This window comes from Malurus melanocephalus, unplaced genomic scaffold (genome assembly GCF_030028575.1).
Source record: "Malurus melanocephalus ecotype Western Australia unplaced genomic scaffold, MMel_1.1 scaffold_158, whole genome shotgun sequence".
In the NCBI taxonomy this organism is placed as follows: domain Eukaryota; kingdom Metazoa; phylum Chordata; class Aves; order Passeriformes; family Maluridae; genus Malurus; species Malurus melanocephalus.
In genome coordinates this window covers 155394-171625 of record NW_026623390.1, presented here as the reverse complement: position 1 = coordinate 171625, position 16232 = coordinate 155394, and positions in this window count along the sequence as shown.

Genomic DNA, 16232 nt, shown 5'->3' with positions numbered 1-16232 from the left:
TGAGGTGACCATCCTCATCCCATAATGAGCTGATGTAATTTTTACACTTCCTTTTGCTATTAATATATTTGAAAAAGTTCTTTTACTGTCCCCCACATTTTCGGCCAGTTTCTACTCCAGTTCAGCCTTGGCCATGCAAATTTTCTTCTACTGTGACAAGGAACACGCCTGTATTCTTGTCATATCACCCCATTTTGCTTCCACTGAGTGTACATCTTCCTTTATTCCTTATTTCCAAGAGAAGATTCATGTTCAGACAAGCTGGCCTTTCTTCCTCACCTGCTTGACTTGTGATATTTGGATACCAGAACAGCCTTCAAAGAAACTTGGTAGCATTCCAGACCTGTCTTGCTTTCTGTCTCAAGAAATTTTGCTTATTTCCTGTTTATTTCTGTGACGGGAAAAGTGTAGGAACTTTAGAACTGCAAAGCTGAGCCGCTGACAACAAAGCAAAGCCTGTTTCCTCAACTAATGCTCAATTCTTCTTCAAATAATGCTAAATCTGAGGCAGTACAGCCTCAGACTGTTAGCACTTCATGCCAAAATAAGAACCAAAGAGGCAAAATTGAAATTTTCTGACCGCACATCGCAGATCTCCTTCCTGGAACATGGGAAGCCCCATCCTGAGCCAAAGGGTGAGGAAGGACTTCTGCAGTGCTAAGGGCATTAGGATTCTGTCAGCAGGAGTTCAGTCCCACAAAATGGCAAGCTCACTCAGCAGGACTCTGTGATGGGGGAGTGCATACTGTAATGGCTTAGGGTCCTAATGCAATCTATCTCTGCTTGGCTTGCGGGCATGAAGTCAGGCTATAATAGCATTAGTAGGAATATATGACAGAAATAAAATAATATGATTTTATTTGAAGATAAATGAAGGGATTCTGTGGCAGAGAGGTTTCAAAACAAAGTTCATTTGATTTTGGAAGGCAGTAAAAGTACAGCACATCACTGTACTTGGTTTACCAGGTGCAGGTATTTGACATTCAAAAGACACATGATGCTCAAAAAATGCCAGATAGATTAAAAGGAATCTGAGGAAAATGAACATGATTAATTATTTTTRTGTTTTAAAGTTTAACAATAGTAATGCACGCACACATGGTCAAACACCCCATGATCAGCTGAGTATAGCATGAACTCTACTTAGAATAGCAGAGATTTTAAAAATCCTTCTACTTATCAACAGACTTAGATCATAAAATGTGGACAGTTATTTCTATCATCTAACCAATTATTATTGGAAATAGGATTTCTCAAATTTTCACCACTATTAGTAATATCATATTATTTTTCTCTAAATCATTTGTCATTTTAATTACTTTTCAAGCAYGTCCATACACTCTTATATGGGAAATGTACATAAAGACTCATACACAAGAGGCTGGAGGGCAGCTCCACAAAAAGTGACCTTGGAGTTCTGGATGATGGGAAGATGAATAGGAGTCAGCAGTGTCTGGGAAGCCAGGAGTGGCTGAGGCAATTTGGTCTGTTCAGCCTGGGGAAGAGTAATCTGAGGTAAAAGCTCATCACAGTCTAAAGCTTCCTCATGGGAGAAAGTGAAGGGGCAGTCAATGCTCCATTCTCTCCAGAGACTGGTGAAAGGACCCAAGGGAATGGCCTAGAGAGGAGTCAGAGGAGGTTTAGAATGGATATCAGGAGAAGGTTCTTCACACAAAGGATGGTTGGGCACTGGAACAGGATCCTCAGGGAAGCAGCTTTGGTATCAGGCCTGTCTTAGTTCAAGAAGCATTTGGATGATTCAAGCACATGTTTTATTTCTTAGGGTTGTCCTGTGCTAGGCCAGGAGTTGGACTTGAGATCCTTGAGGGTCCCTTTCAGCTCAGGGTATTCTGTGATWCCATGATTTCAGAATCTGTCATTCAGATTTGAGAATCTGAGTGTCATTCAGGTCAGTTAAAGTTGTTTGGGCTTTTTTTAATCTGCTTTTCTCCTGAGAATTTAATCAATGAAAGAATAGGACTACAGCCCAACTGTACTGACACTTCACATCAAAAAATATAAACTTGYTCCTTTGTAAGTCAGACTGCCAGTTCAAAGTAAGAACTTCATTGAATAAACTTGAGTTTAAGGACACCTATAATATCCAGTATGTGTATAAATATTTGGCTGACTAGTATCCACATTAAAGAACAAGTTTCACAGCAATTCTTCTGTGGCCTGACCTGCCCTGCAAATTACAGAAATACGTTCTCTTTATTGGCAACTTTTTCCTGTTATGTTACTAGAGGGGGATAAGCAGGATGTGCATGATGGCACTGAAGCTACCAAATATAATATTTGGAACAGGATTCAAATCATGTTTTCAGACTGTATTTATTTGGTGTTTGTTTCAAGACCATCTCTCTGCAAATGCTTCCTTCCTTCACACACTTTTATCAGATCTATTTGAAGTTAAAATTACAGCCACGTTATAAATGAATGCAATGCCAAAGAATGATAAAGAAACAGAAATTAWAAATTAGTTAAGAAAGTCTTGTATTTAAACTCCTACTGTATTTTCATTAAAAAGAGTAATAGAGGAGGAGTTCCAGAAAAAAACCCCAGATATTCATGAAGCARGTGAAAAGATATTGTTTGTGTCGTGCATCATAAGGAGCAAGAAATGTCTGTGTTGATTTCTAGCCCTTTTTTACCTCAATATTTAGGGACAGCACTTGCACCTTTAGAAGAATCACAAAACTCTTATTTTCTTCCTAAATCTCCCAACAGGAGCCTCTGGAGACCTTGCATGAGACCATTTGAGGAACAATGGGAAGTAAAAGCAGATGGACACAGACAAATGACCTAAGGGGAGGTAGCACCTCTGCCTTCTTTTTTTTTAACATGTTTTAAATACCTAGCAGAGTGAATAGCTATAATAATGGAACTTTAAAAAGTAGCAGAAATATAATATCCCAAGGAGAGAGTGAGTTGGAACCGAGCCAGCCAAAGTTAGTGCATGCTTTTAGAAAATTCCCATTGACTGGTTTGAAATACAGCTCTTAGGAAACAGAGTAGGGAAATGAAAACAAACAAACAAAAAAAAAACAAAAAAAAAACTGAAAGGGAAACAAGACCAAGGGCCAAGAAGATGGGAGAAAACTCAGAGTTCTCCCAGAACATTCTCAGAAGTCTCATTTCTAATTTGCACAGTGAAGGAGAATAAATATTCTCCGTTAGTCACCCCAGGTGAGACACAGATGTAACAGAAAAGTGGTCTGATAGTTTGTACCTTTTGCAGCTAAAAGGAAAAGTGAATATTAAAGCCCTTCATGGTTATTTCAGATGTATATAAATCTTCTTGATCTGCTATTATAACCATCAAAATGAAAGATCATGGTCCGAAATGTAATAAATTGAGCCAATAAAAAGCAGCAACAGGGAAGACAAGTTTGATTCCTCAYAGATATTGAGGAATACATACAAATATATTTTCCATATTTTTCTGGTATATGTGCATGGAAGTCTGAGAAGAAAATCAGCCATATTTCTTAATAAACATGTATAAATATATAATGCATAAATAAATATAAATATAATCTGCTCTGATTGTGCAATACCAGTTCTAGAACAGCTGGCTTCCTTTTCTTTGAACTAGATATCAAAACTCTACTGGATATATCCTGATTATAAAAGCCATTATGAACAATTTCTGCCAATGATGCAAAGTGATGATAAATAATCACGTTCATTATTTGCTTTGAAGGTGGTGAAAGACTGATCCTTAGTAGGAAGCTAACTGTATGCCCTGGTTTCAGCTGGGATAGAGTTAATTTCTTTCATGGTGGCTGGTATGGGGCTGAACACARGGTTGATAATATAGAGATTTTATTGTTATTGATGCGCAGGCCTTAYACAGAGCCAAGGCACTTTCTGGGAGGAAACACAGCTGTGATCCTAATTGACAGAAGGGATATTCCAGACCACATGGCATCATGCTCAGTATATAAACTGGAGAGAAGAGGGAGAGGATATTTGAAGTGTTGGATTTGTGTTCCCAAGCCACTGTTATGTGTGATGAGGCCCCCCTCTCCTGGAGATGGCTGAACACCTGCCTTCCCATAGGAAGAAGTGACTTAATTCCTTGGTTAGCTTTGCTTGTTGGTGCAGCTTTTGCTTTCCCCATTAAACTGTCTTTTTCTCAACCCACGATTTTTGTAGGTTTTACCCTTCCAGTTTTCTACCGATCCCTCTGGTGTGCAAGTGAGCAAGTGGCTGCCTGGSGCTTCACTGCTGGCTGGGGTTAAACATCAACAGTTCAAAATGTTGATAGCTCTGATTATTGCTACTATAGACAACAGATTTTAAAAATCCATTTAGCTTTTTCAGATATTAAAGACCACTTGAAAGCTAGTGTGTGAACAAATTATAACATTTGAAAATAATAAGAAAATTATTTCAAGGTCTCGGATAGATATTAGTGGAGTGTTTCATTGGTAGCATGTTTTTTTACCGTCCAAAAGATTATCTTTGTAACTTCTACATTATGTACACATTGGTGAGTACTTTTTATGTAAAAGAGACATGAAATTAATTATGGGCATGACTCCTTGAACCTGAAAATTCCACTAGGAATTAATTTAACCTTCTTGTTTTTCCCTTTCTGTGTCACCTTTGTATATAGTGTTTCCAAAGGACAAAAACTATAAAGGGTAGTTGATGTAAGAGGTGCTTCTCTGCATTCAGCACTGATGTATCTGGTGAGAAGAGTAGAAGCTTCTAAGAGTGTTCTTGATACAAATAATATCAGGAGTGCTGCTTCCAAACCTTGTGAGTCCTTTGCTACTTCTCCACCAGTCAGACAAAGACTAAGGCTCAAAAAACAGGAGCAAAGTATCATCTATGAAAAAAGACAGACACTTTTCAGTAGGCCTCTTCATGGGAATCTAAATAAGATGGAGACCTGGCAAAAAAGGGAATTATTAGTAATCAGAAAGAATAAATCCTGACTTCTTGTTCTACTCTTGTTTTGTAAGTTTTAGGGGAGGTTTTTTGTTTTTTTTGGGGGTTTTTTTTTGTTGTTTTTCTTTTCTCTTTTTTCCTTTTCCTTTCTTTTTCTTGCCCCCATAAATCCCTCTTTTAGTGTGACCTGAAGTACTTTCTGTCTAGCTTCCATTTCTGACTCACTTTCTGTGCAGGGAGGCAGTCTGCTCATTATCAGAACACAGAAGCATTCAAAGAATGTCACAGTTTCATTTCCACAAAGGATTGATATTCTGAAGGAATTCTATTTTGATTTATGTAAATAATGTTTAAAAAATGCATAATTTGAGCTGTGACCAGAGTCTATTCTCATTTAAGTTTGTGACTTGGCATTGTTTTATTATTTCAGAAATTTTCTGAAGTAAAATCCCAAATATTTTCAAAACCTTTCTCCTCTCAGTCCCATAAAGGATGATTTGATTGTACCTCCATTCATCATTATGACCCTTTATATTCAATCAGGCTCAAAATCTTTTCAATGGATTTACAATGTGTGTTTGTTTACATTCTAACCAATTATCCRCTATGACTAAGCATTATACTCATGCAAAGAAATTTAGAAAGCCAATTGTTTAGTAAAGTATCTATGTAAATTGGAAGGCTTAAGTGCAGTTAAGTAAAGGATGAGTTCTCAGAACAGGAATAAATGCAGATGATAATTATTATTGCCAGGTGAAGCTAGAGAACTTGGTTTTAAAGAAAAAGACAGGAGGAAAAGGAGTTGCCACGCATTAATTCCTTGGCACTTATCTCTTCCTGTGTGTCCCTCCTTACTTACCTTACCTATACCATACTAACCTTAGATTCTACTCCAGTTCAAGTGGTACTCAACACTCRTCTCAATAGTTTTAATAATTTGACATTTCTCTTGTTCTATCTTCGGCAGACCCTGTAACTCCAAAATTATTCATCTAAATGTATACAACCTCAGTGCAAGAAAAGCATCATCATCTATGATTCTATCAACTCTGCATCATCTGCCTGCTCTCTCCAATCTTGACACCAACCTTGTTCTTTAAGATTTAATCACCAATTTATTTTTTTTTTTTGGTATTACCAACTTTTCACAGAAAATCTTCTAAAGGCACTATTTAAAAAAATGCTTTTCCTGGATTCCACGCCTCAATCATTTGTGGTTTCCTTCTTTTTACACTCCTCTGAGACCCAAAAGATAAAGGATATTCCTGTCCACCTTCAGCAGTCTGTTAAGCCATAYGCATTCTTCCATCTTGGCCCACCTATGTGCTTAATTTGATAAATGTGCATAGAACAGCTAATGTTATTTTTACTATGCATGCACCTGGTAATATTTACTTCACCAAACCATTTGTTGACTTCTCTATGACCATAATTTCTCCTCCTCTTACTCACACTAGGCACCTCAGAGCTGCTCACTGTTTCATAGAGACAAATTCCTTCCACTGAGTYGCAAACATTTAATTACCACAGATCATTGTAAGAAATAGGTAGCAGACCTTCAGCACATTCAAAAATATTRTTTTCATGCTGGACAAGTTCTCACAGGATAGAAAATCAGTCTGCCTTAGCTAGTATATTAATTATAAGTACATATAAATATGTATACATATATATATGTATATATGACTTGTGAATGGGGTGCAGAGGTGGAATGAATTAATTTCTATTGCTGTCTCTCCAAATCTGCTAAAGAGATAATAAAAAAAATTAACTGTTAGATAGACGAAGTTGGAAAATGTAGAACTTACCAGTAAAAAAATGAAATCTTTGTTCCTTAGGAAACTGTAATTTTTCCATAGCAATATAATGYAGGTGATACAAACCTGAAAGCTTACCTTCAGAGGAGTATAATGCTTTTTAAAAAGAGAATTATTTAGAAGGAAAGAAATATCTTTGACATGTCTAAACAATATTCTTCACTTATATCATGATGGTACTGCATTTAGGAACGTTAAATCAATGAAGTGAATTGGTTAGTTTTCCAAAGGTAGAAGTTAAATACCATAAAAAAAAATCTTATCATATCATGCATCTTCAGACACACCATTCTGCAGTTCTGAAGACTACAGGAGTGCAGGTAAAAAATAAAAAATATTTAAACGCACAGAATTAGAAAAGACAAAGAAAAGAGGGACTACTAGCCAGAAAAATCAGATTAAGAAGAAGAAAAAGCAACTTAAGCATAGCACTTGATGAAAAATCAGGGAAAACAGCAAATTCTCAGTAAGAAGCTCTATTTGAAAACAAAGGACAAAGTTCTAGAAGCTCAAAAAAACCAAAAACCCAAAAGAGAGACTTAATTCCCTATGAAAGAGACTTAAAATTTTTCCCAAACTTATTTTGATAAACTCCAAAGCCAAAAACATTTCTTTAGACATTCATCATTTAATATAAAAATGTAAGCTCTCTTTCCCATTCCCCTTTCTACTTGGAGAAGTTTTATTAAATTCCTACAATAATCAGTTGAGACCCATTAAGTGTTAGTTTGACCTGCTTCTTAAGTATCTAAGCAGATGCAGCTGGAACAAAAACAGATGGAAGGTGTAAATGAGAAGATTCAATTAACTTTTTTTTCTCCTTCTCATATGAGTTTCAAAAAGAAATTCCCCCAGGACTGAAAGTGATCCCTTAATTTAAGAGATATATTTTTTGCCTATTCAAAATAAAAAATATTAATGTTGTTGTATGTCCTTTGGTTCAGCCTGGGAAAATGAGCCCTGGCATATTCATGACATGACTACAGGAACAATGAAATCAAGTTGGACCAAAAATGGGCAATTACCATCTAACAGCCAAATGGCAGAGCCTTATGCATATTTAATTTAAAGATGAGTAAAAGAATTGTACAAGAGTTTGCTACAGGATTAGAAATTAATGTACTTTTGACTTTATCAAACATGATAAAAATCTAACTTGCATGTATTAAGATGGTCACAGACATAACACACCTTAATCTTATTTGATATTGTTTGGTACAGATCTGCTTTGAGTGAAACTACACTGGACGGTCAGTACAGTAAAGAAAAATATACAAAATTACTCTTATTTAAATATTAGCCTAAAGAAGTGATTCCAGCTTAACTTAAATGCAAGCACTGCSTAAGCTTCAGATTTCCATCATAACACCCCATAATTTAAAATTTTTAATATTTTTTTATATGAGTRAGTTGTAATCAGATCTGTAAATAACATCTTGCAGATAGCCTGAAATAACATAATTACCCTATATTGCAATACATTTCACAAACAACATCCACATCTTTAAAATAAAAAAGAAATTGCACCAAAGCCCACATTTATCACACCTCCAGTTATTATCTGCAGTGGCAAGGTTAGAGCTTTAAAGGAGAAGTTCATTCAAGTTCATTTTTTAGTCAGTAAGAAAATAATTTTCAGGGTTTTTCACTCTCCTAAGATCTTTGTATTTCCTCTGCTTTATATTACAGAAGTTTAGGCACATTCATAGCCCTATAAAATTCACCTCTGAATTTCCCAGGGCAGTACCTTACCTGCACTATGATACCTTGAATATTATTAATAGTACTATTAGTATTATATATTACTATACATRATAATTATAGTAAATGTGTGTTTCTTCTATTTTCATCAGTTATCCTTATTTTTTTYGGTATAAATCACAATTTGTAGTAAACATATATTCAAGCCTTGCTGAATCAAAGTATAATGAATGAAATAATGAAAACATCTGTTCTATGTGTCTGACCACATATATGTGAGCACCAGAAAAAAAAGCTAAATAGTTTGGGATTTCCTATAAAGTAAAACATCTGATTGGGTGAGATTAAGAGGTCTGTCTGAGAATGTGTATCACAGAGGGCATATTTTCAGAAGCAGACCCCAACTCAGAATATCTTATAACTCAGTTTTGAGGATGCAAAAAYAATAACTGACTTCAAAATTCAAATGATGAGCAGCCAATGGAAGAGGAAGAAGCTGGAGTAAAGGCACTGGGAGAAAATAGAAGTTATTTCCATATTTGTCATCAATCCAATAAACTTTTAGATAAATTTCTAAACTGAGTTTGAGAACACAGGAGATAGATTGATGGGTGCCCATTTCAGAAATCTTCTCAGATTTTAAGTGTAATAAAGCTGCCTGATACCACCACAGTGCAACTGTTTGCACACACTCCCAGAGCCAGGATTTGAGATCAGTGAGGTGCTCCAGCCCCTGATCCCCATGGCAGCCTCCTGTTGGACTCACTCCAGAAGCTCCATATCTCCCTCGTTGTACCCAGGAGCCCAGAAATGGACACAGCGCTCCAGATGAGGCCTCACCAGCCCTGAGCTGAGGGGGACAGGACCACCTGCCCTAGCCCTGCTGGCCTAATGCATCCCAGAATATCATTGTCTTTCTTGGCCACTTGTGTAGTGATACAGTTAGTTATAAAAGAACCACCTAAAACTGTTCCAGCTGAAAAAAATTATCTATAAATATAACTAAAGATGATATGGCTTGATTCAAACACGATTTCACAGAATCCTAGGAATAAAAAAGAAGAAACTTTGCTGCTGGGGAGTTGTCTACAGGTTTTTGATAAAACTAGACACAGATAGAATTTCTAGCTTTAAAATTTTTATCTTTTTGCTTAAATTTCTTCATCACCAGAATTCTTACACTTCCAGTGTTTCAGTTAMTATGTTAATAGTATGAATGTTTTCCTTTTCCATGCTAGTGATAGTGATTAGTTTTACATTATTTTTTTTACCTGAAGTATGTATTTATAACCTTTCCTCACAAAATTTTATAATACTTAACCACCATAAAAACTCACTTCAGACAACTCTTCCTGTCCCTTGAAAATGTAGACATCTCTTCACCAAACATGGCAATCACTTTATAAAGCACTTCAACTCTGCAACAAATCAGCAGAAATGTGTGCAAACCTCTTTGTCTGTTAACATAAACATCTAAAAGTGGACTMGATAGACAGACAAAATATGACTTCTTCTACTCAAATATGGCTGAGAATTAATAATGTCCTAGAAAATACAGTTTTTTGTGCTTTATAAGCATAAGATGTCTGGTTCTTAGTTTTACTTTTCTCTGTAGAGTAAGAATAGAGCACTCTCTGTTYACAAATAGTTTTTAGATGAAAAGTTGAAATTATTTTCTAATAAACACTGCAGTTAACAAAAAAAAAGCAACACTGAATTGTCAAAGCAGTTGCATTGTGAGTGAACAGGAGCAACTGAGTACACAGTAGGTGAATGGTCCAACAGTCAGACAGAGGAGATAAAGGAGTAATCACTGCATGTTCCTCATTCCTATATAAAATACATAATGCCATTCTTCTCCTGTTTGTGCCTGGCAGTGTGCTACGTGGTGATTAGGAAAAAGCTTCATTGAACTCTTTCTCTCTTGTATACAAAAGAGGGACTGTACACAATAATGTATGTCTAGACTGTCCTCTGAGAATAGCCCCCAAGGCCATCCTTACAAGAAGATTTGCTGTTCAAATGGACGGTGAACGTGAAAGCAGAGTCCAAGAGTGCTGAGCGAGTGCTGAGTGAGTGCTGAGGGAGCAGACTTCAGGCCACAGGGGAACCAAGCTAGACAAGCTGCCTGGGGGCTGCYTGGAGACCTGCATGTATGGAAAGCTGGGACATGGTTCCCTGCTGACAGCCACCTACCTATGGCTGCAGAGACCTACTACTGTCTGAAATGTAAATTATTGTGAAGAAATATCCAGGGAATTTAAAATTGGTCACTTCAGCAAAGTGCATACCCAGATARGAATATGTAATTAGTTGCATACAAAAAAATCATGTTTAAAGAAATTGTATTCTCCATCCACTTACAGGTTGCTCTATAGATTTTGTTTCTGCTGAAACTGGGTCTCAAATGAATATGTATTTGATTTGGTTACTCTTAAAACTGTTGGCTTGCCAACAGCTTAATTTTTACCGCCAGTAACAGCTATGTTCCCTCTCTTTCAGTGCGCGTCTTATGAAAGAAAGGTACTGTTTATCAGTGTGTTGATGCATGGAGACTGAGGTCTTCAAAGTGTCATACAGAATGTGAATGGCATCCTACAGCACATTGAGAGCATGTGGGCTTTAGACAGGCAGAATCCTCACCATATTGATGGGAATAGTTAAACCTCTGTGGGAAATCATCACACGAAGTCACCAGACTAGAGGGAGTAATGCAACTTGTACATGAAGAAAGCGCAAAGGAAAAGGGAAAATCTTCTTTAAATTGACAAAATTGGAAATAGATGTCTTTCAGTGCTGGATGCCCTCTAGCTTCATTCCTGTGTTGGAGCTACCCGTGTTAATGAAGTCATGCAGGGTTTTTCCAAGGACAGACCTTAAAACCTTCCTTTGTTAAGGAAACTTCCCTGTCCGACCATCCAAGAGTCACCTAAACTAGGACTGAGGCCCTGTTATATTCAGCAGCCCCAGTGATCCGATGGGTGCCCCTCTTGATTCCCTACACACACCGTTCACACTACGGCTCTGTGGTCAGTAGTGAAATGCTCTTGGATCACTCCCATCCTCCATGATCTATACCTACTCCTTCTATCTGAAAAAATGCTAGMAGAAAACTTCCTAGGCCTCTCTTACCATGTTTGGATGAGTTATTATCATCAAGAATCTCTCTTTTCTCTATTTTAACACCTGACTAACAGTCACCAAGTTTAAAACCACAAAAATAGCAAACTGTACTACTTCTGAAGAGAGTGAATATCTCAGGGTCTCCCCTTATTACCTTAATGCTCACGGCAAGGATTTTTTTTTTACACTGTCACATTCCAAAGTAATTTTTAGCTCCTTTAGTTGTTTTTTTCTTCTTTGGTCTGGTAATTTAATTTTGAAAATTTTACTTGACTTTCTCTTCTTCCTTGCATATAAATACATCAAACACTTCAAAATTAAAGTCTCACATTAAGCTCTTCCCTCTCTTCCTCTTCCTACTGTTCTTTAGGAACAATAACCCAGCAATAACTGCAGATATGCTCTTTGATATCTTTGAAATATGGCTGCCATTCATCAGCTGAGGTGTGAGCACATATCCTACAATAACCATTATTTTTTCATTATGAAGGCAATGATGGATCAATAGAAGGCTACTATGGCAGCAGTAATGAAAGTTTCTTATTCATTGGTTGTTCGCACTAATAGCAATATAATTAATGGCTCCAAGAAAAATTTAGTCCTGTATTCACTTTTAATGTATAGCTCTGTGTGTTCTAGTAGGTTAGAATACAGAAAGTGGCATCAGATGAGTGTCATCCTTTGTTTTCTTTTCTAATATATTCCAAAAGACAACAGACTCAGTCTTTTATATTTAGTTCTACCTGAGTAGCTCCTGAGTTGTGGCCTTTCTACCAAAAGGAAATAAGACTTTAAATTCTGTTTTCTCAATAATTTCTTTTTCCTGAAGGTTGCATTGGACTCCTCTTTTACTGGAGTACAACCATTCCTATGCAACTTTTCCACAAAAAGCTTCTTAACTTGTAATTACTCCTTGCACAAGCACTGCAATATTTTTGATATTTTGATCTCAGCAATGCTGACAAAAATGATCATTTTATATCTACAGATATTTTTAGAATGTGAGGTCCATCTTGGCTCATTCTAATAAAAAGTCATTACACAGAGAGCTATTCTTTGAGGAATTAGAATATTCATTTCTTTTTCTCATTCAGGAAACAAAAAATGTGCTCTCTTAATTCAGGGTTAGCTTAAAAAGCACATAAAGAATACCTAGTTTGAGTTTTCCAATATAATGTTTTAAATGGAGCACAAKAGGAACCTTAAAAACTAATGCAATTCATTGTTTCAGACACAGAGATAGTGACACAAAGATAATTTTTCAAAAACAAAGTTTTAAGATCTCTCTGGAAGTGTATTTATTATGATCCTAACCAAATAAATAAAAAAGCTATATATTTCACAATCAAACTTTTATGAAGTGTTCTTGGAAACCACAAGATTCACAAAAGTCTTCAACACATTTTATTATTGTGCAAAGAAAAAGGAAATACTTTCCAAAATGTTCTAAATTATTCAGATGCTTATTGCCTGATTCTATAAATACTTCATTAAAGGTAAAATTATTTTGGAACTATTTAGACATAACTGTTGGGATAGTATATAACTACGATATTGAAAATCCCATTAGGATTGATTCACATTCTTAGAAACTCAAATATCTTAAAATTTTAGCTCTACTAATCACTGTTCAAAGCTCTTGCTGCTTTGAGTGATGCTTAAGAACCTGTGAGCTTGAGACGCTTCCAAAATATAACACACTATTATAAAAAACTTAATTTTTACTCAATAAAAAGTGTTACATTTCCAAATTATATAAATTCTTCAAATTTGGCAAGTAGGTCAGGTTTTTTAATTGCAAAATGTTTCTTTTTGGAATATATCCTACGTCCCCTTCTTGTGTGTTTTGCCATAAAATAGGACATATGGAATATTTGATATACATTTTCTCCAGATAATAAAAATGTGTATTTCCCTTACACAGTACCCATATCACAACTGGTTATTAGCGGAAATAGAAATGATGTTGGAATTGAGGACATTCAGTGTCTTGAAACCGGAAGAAATTTTCACTGGATAACTTAGTCCTATCCCACCAAATGCATTTGTTCTCTGTTCATCTTGTGTTTTCACTGGAAAAATTTAAAGTCATCTACTGTCTCCAAACAGGTGAGAACAATTAACCCACCTCTATATCAAAAAAAAGGGACTATCTAGCAAGTAGTCGACTATTTAGATAATTGGACACAGTCATRGTTACTATCCAAAATATAAGTCCCTTGGGACTTAGAGTTATTTCTTAGGCATTTTTTAAGCACTAAGTAGGCATTTAGTATTAAGTATTTCACGCTGATTTCTTCACAAGGCTGTCTTTGCTCTGAATCATCATAATTATTGATTGTCTCATCAAATTTTTTAAGTAGGAAAAAAAGAAAAAAGGGAAGTGACCAAATAAATCTTTGGAATATAGTTTTGGGAGCTTTGAGATGTGTATATCCAAGATATATTGTACCTCTGTGGCTTGTCTGTGTGCAAAACAAGCTGCAATAAAAAAGGAAAACAAAAGAAAAAGGCATTTCAGAAATTCTAGCCACTACCTCTGAAAACAGATTATATAACAGCACAGCACTTTCCATTCATCATAGGGAAAAACATCTTCTCTTTCTATTTAGTTTTGCTTTCATTTCTGGCTCCATCCCATAAATAAATTGCATTATTTGCCTTTTATCTCTCTGGATAATATTTTATATAGCTTCTGYTCTGTTTGAGCTACTTACATGGACAGATGGACTGGAATCCTACCTGCTGGCAAGAGTTTAATTTGTGACAGAAACTCTACCAGTCTTTCTTACCTCAGGCTGTTTATGGCATGACACGAGGAACTATCATTTACCCRTGTGATAGTGGAGCAGATGTTGCTCTGCCCTGTTGCAATCTCCACCTGGCACCATTTGGGTTGCCTGTAGCTGTGACACACGCAGTCAAGAGGTCAGTCTGCATGTCACTGGTGCTCTTTAAAATGGCTAAAGCCTTTCCCTCTTGTCTATTTTTAGCCTAGTGGCAAAGAAAGCTTCATATCATTACTGATTAGAAGTAAGARAGTGAAATTCTGCTGAGAAGCCTTGTGGTTTCGGCTGAGGCAGCAGACAGTCCAGTCACTTCTCCCATTCAATTCAAATTTATCACTGAGTGTTTTTCAGTGATGGATGGTTGTACTGGCAACATAGCCAGGGGCAGAACAAGCAATAYTTGTGTAGCAGTTTCCTCTTTTTCTATTGCCAGGTGCATATCTGAGATCTCATGCTAGGATTTGCATGAAAAAGAACATGAGTATTGAACTTTCATTTCTTTAAACAGAATATATTTAAAAGGATTAAATTATTACATGGTAAAAAAATTACAAAAWTTTTTTTTTGTTTTGGTAGTTTTAAGCATTTGGATCCTACCATGCCACCCCAACCCCAGCCCCAGAGAGCAATTTAGGGTTACAGCATTTACTTAAGACTTCTGTGAATCTTCTTTAGCATTTCTTTCTCAATCCTTCTGGCTTTCAAAAAGGAGAGACTGTTTTATAAGTATACAGCAACCTAGACCTTATCTGCCAAATGACATGAAATATTCTCATCATGAATAAAAGAAAAGGTAGTTGAAACAAGTCTCTTTTAGCTCTTATTCAGCTCCCATTTCTAGTACATTTTCTCTTAATGTCTTTAAGAAAATTAAAGACTTAATGTAAAGCTGAAAAATGCTGGTAGGTTTACTCTCAATTCACCTGAAGTCTATCTGTAATTAAAACCTAAATGGGAACGAAAATAAATGGAAAGGAGTTGAAAACTGAGCAAAATTGGAGAGACATGACTTCAAGGAGAGGCTCTTTCTTCAAATAATATATATTAAAAATATAAAAMAAATAGCATACATTAGCACTGTCAAGGAAGGAATCTGCAATGATTTTCTGAAAGGTATTTATTGCAGGACAGGTTAGTGAAGTTATTTTTAGGATGAGGGGCTACTCACAGTTTATGGTGGCAAAACAAATCTGAGTTATAATTAGACACAGATCAATTTTATGACCAGCACTCTTTCAATTCTTTTTTYCCCCCCATTTATTCTATATTTTTGTCTTGATTTTTGAGATCAGAAGTCCATATCTATTTTTCCACCATCTTTATAACCAGTAAATCAGAAAAGCCTGACATAGGCAGGCTCAGTGAAGATTCTCTTCCCTGTGATGGTTTCTCCTCTGTTGCTCTAGTTGTTTATCACGAAGACCTGCAAAAATTAAGTGAGAGCAAATGTTTCACTTTCTGTGAAGTCTTGAAAATGTGACTTTAAATGTTCCAYTCAATCAATCTAAAATTGACAGTTCTTTCAAAGAAGCCAGAAGCAAACTGCCATGAACACCACTGGGACTCTGACCTAACTGCAAATGACTGAAGCAACACAGAAGTTGTCACCCTTGCACTGTATTCAGTCTAATCCAGAGTCATTGCCAGATGCTTGAGAGGAAGATGTAGTACAAAGACATAAAAATATCAAATGCCTGTTGTAAAAGGGAGCACAAATTGTCTGGCACACCACCTGATGTCTTTTTACTGCCCGTCATTTTACGTTAGAAAACCCTTTCAAAATAGCAGATATTCGGAGGCTGAAAAGAATTTGATTTTATATTTTACACCCTTTTTTTTTTTTTTTTTTTTTTTTTTTTTTTTTTTTTTTTTTTTTTTTTTTTTTTTTTTTTTTTTTTTT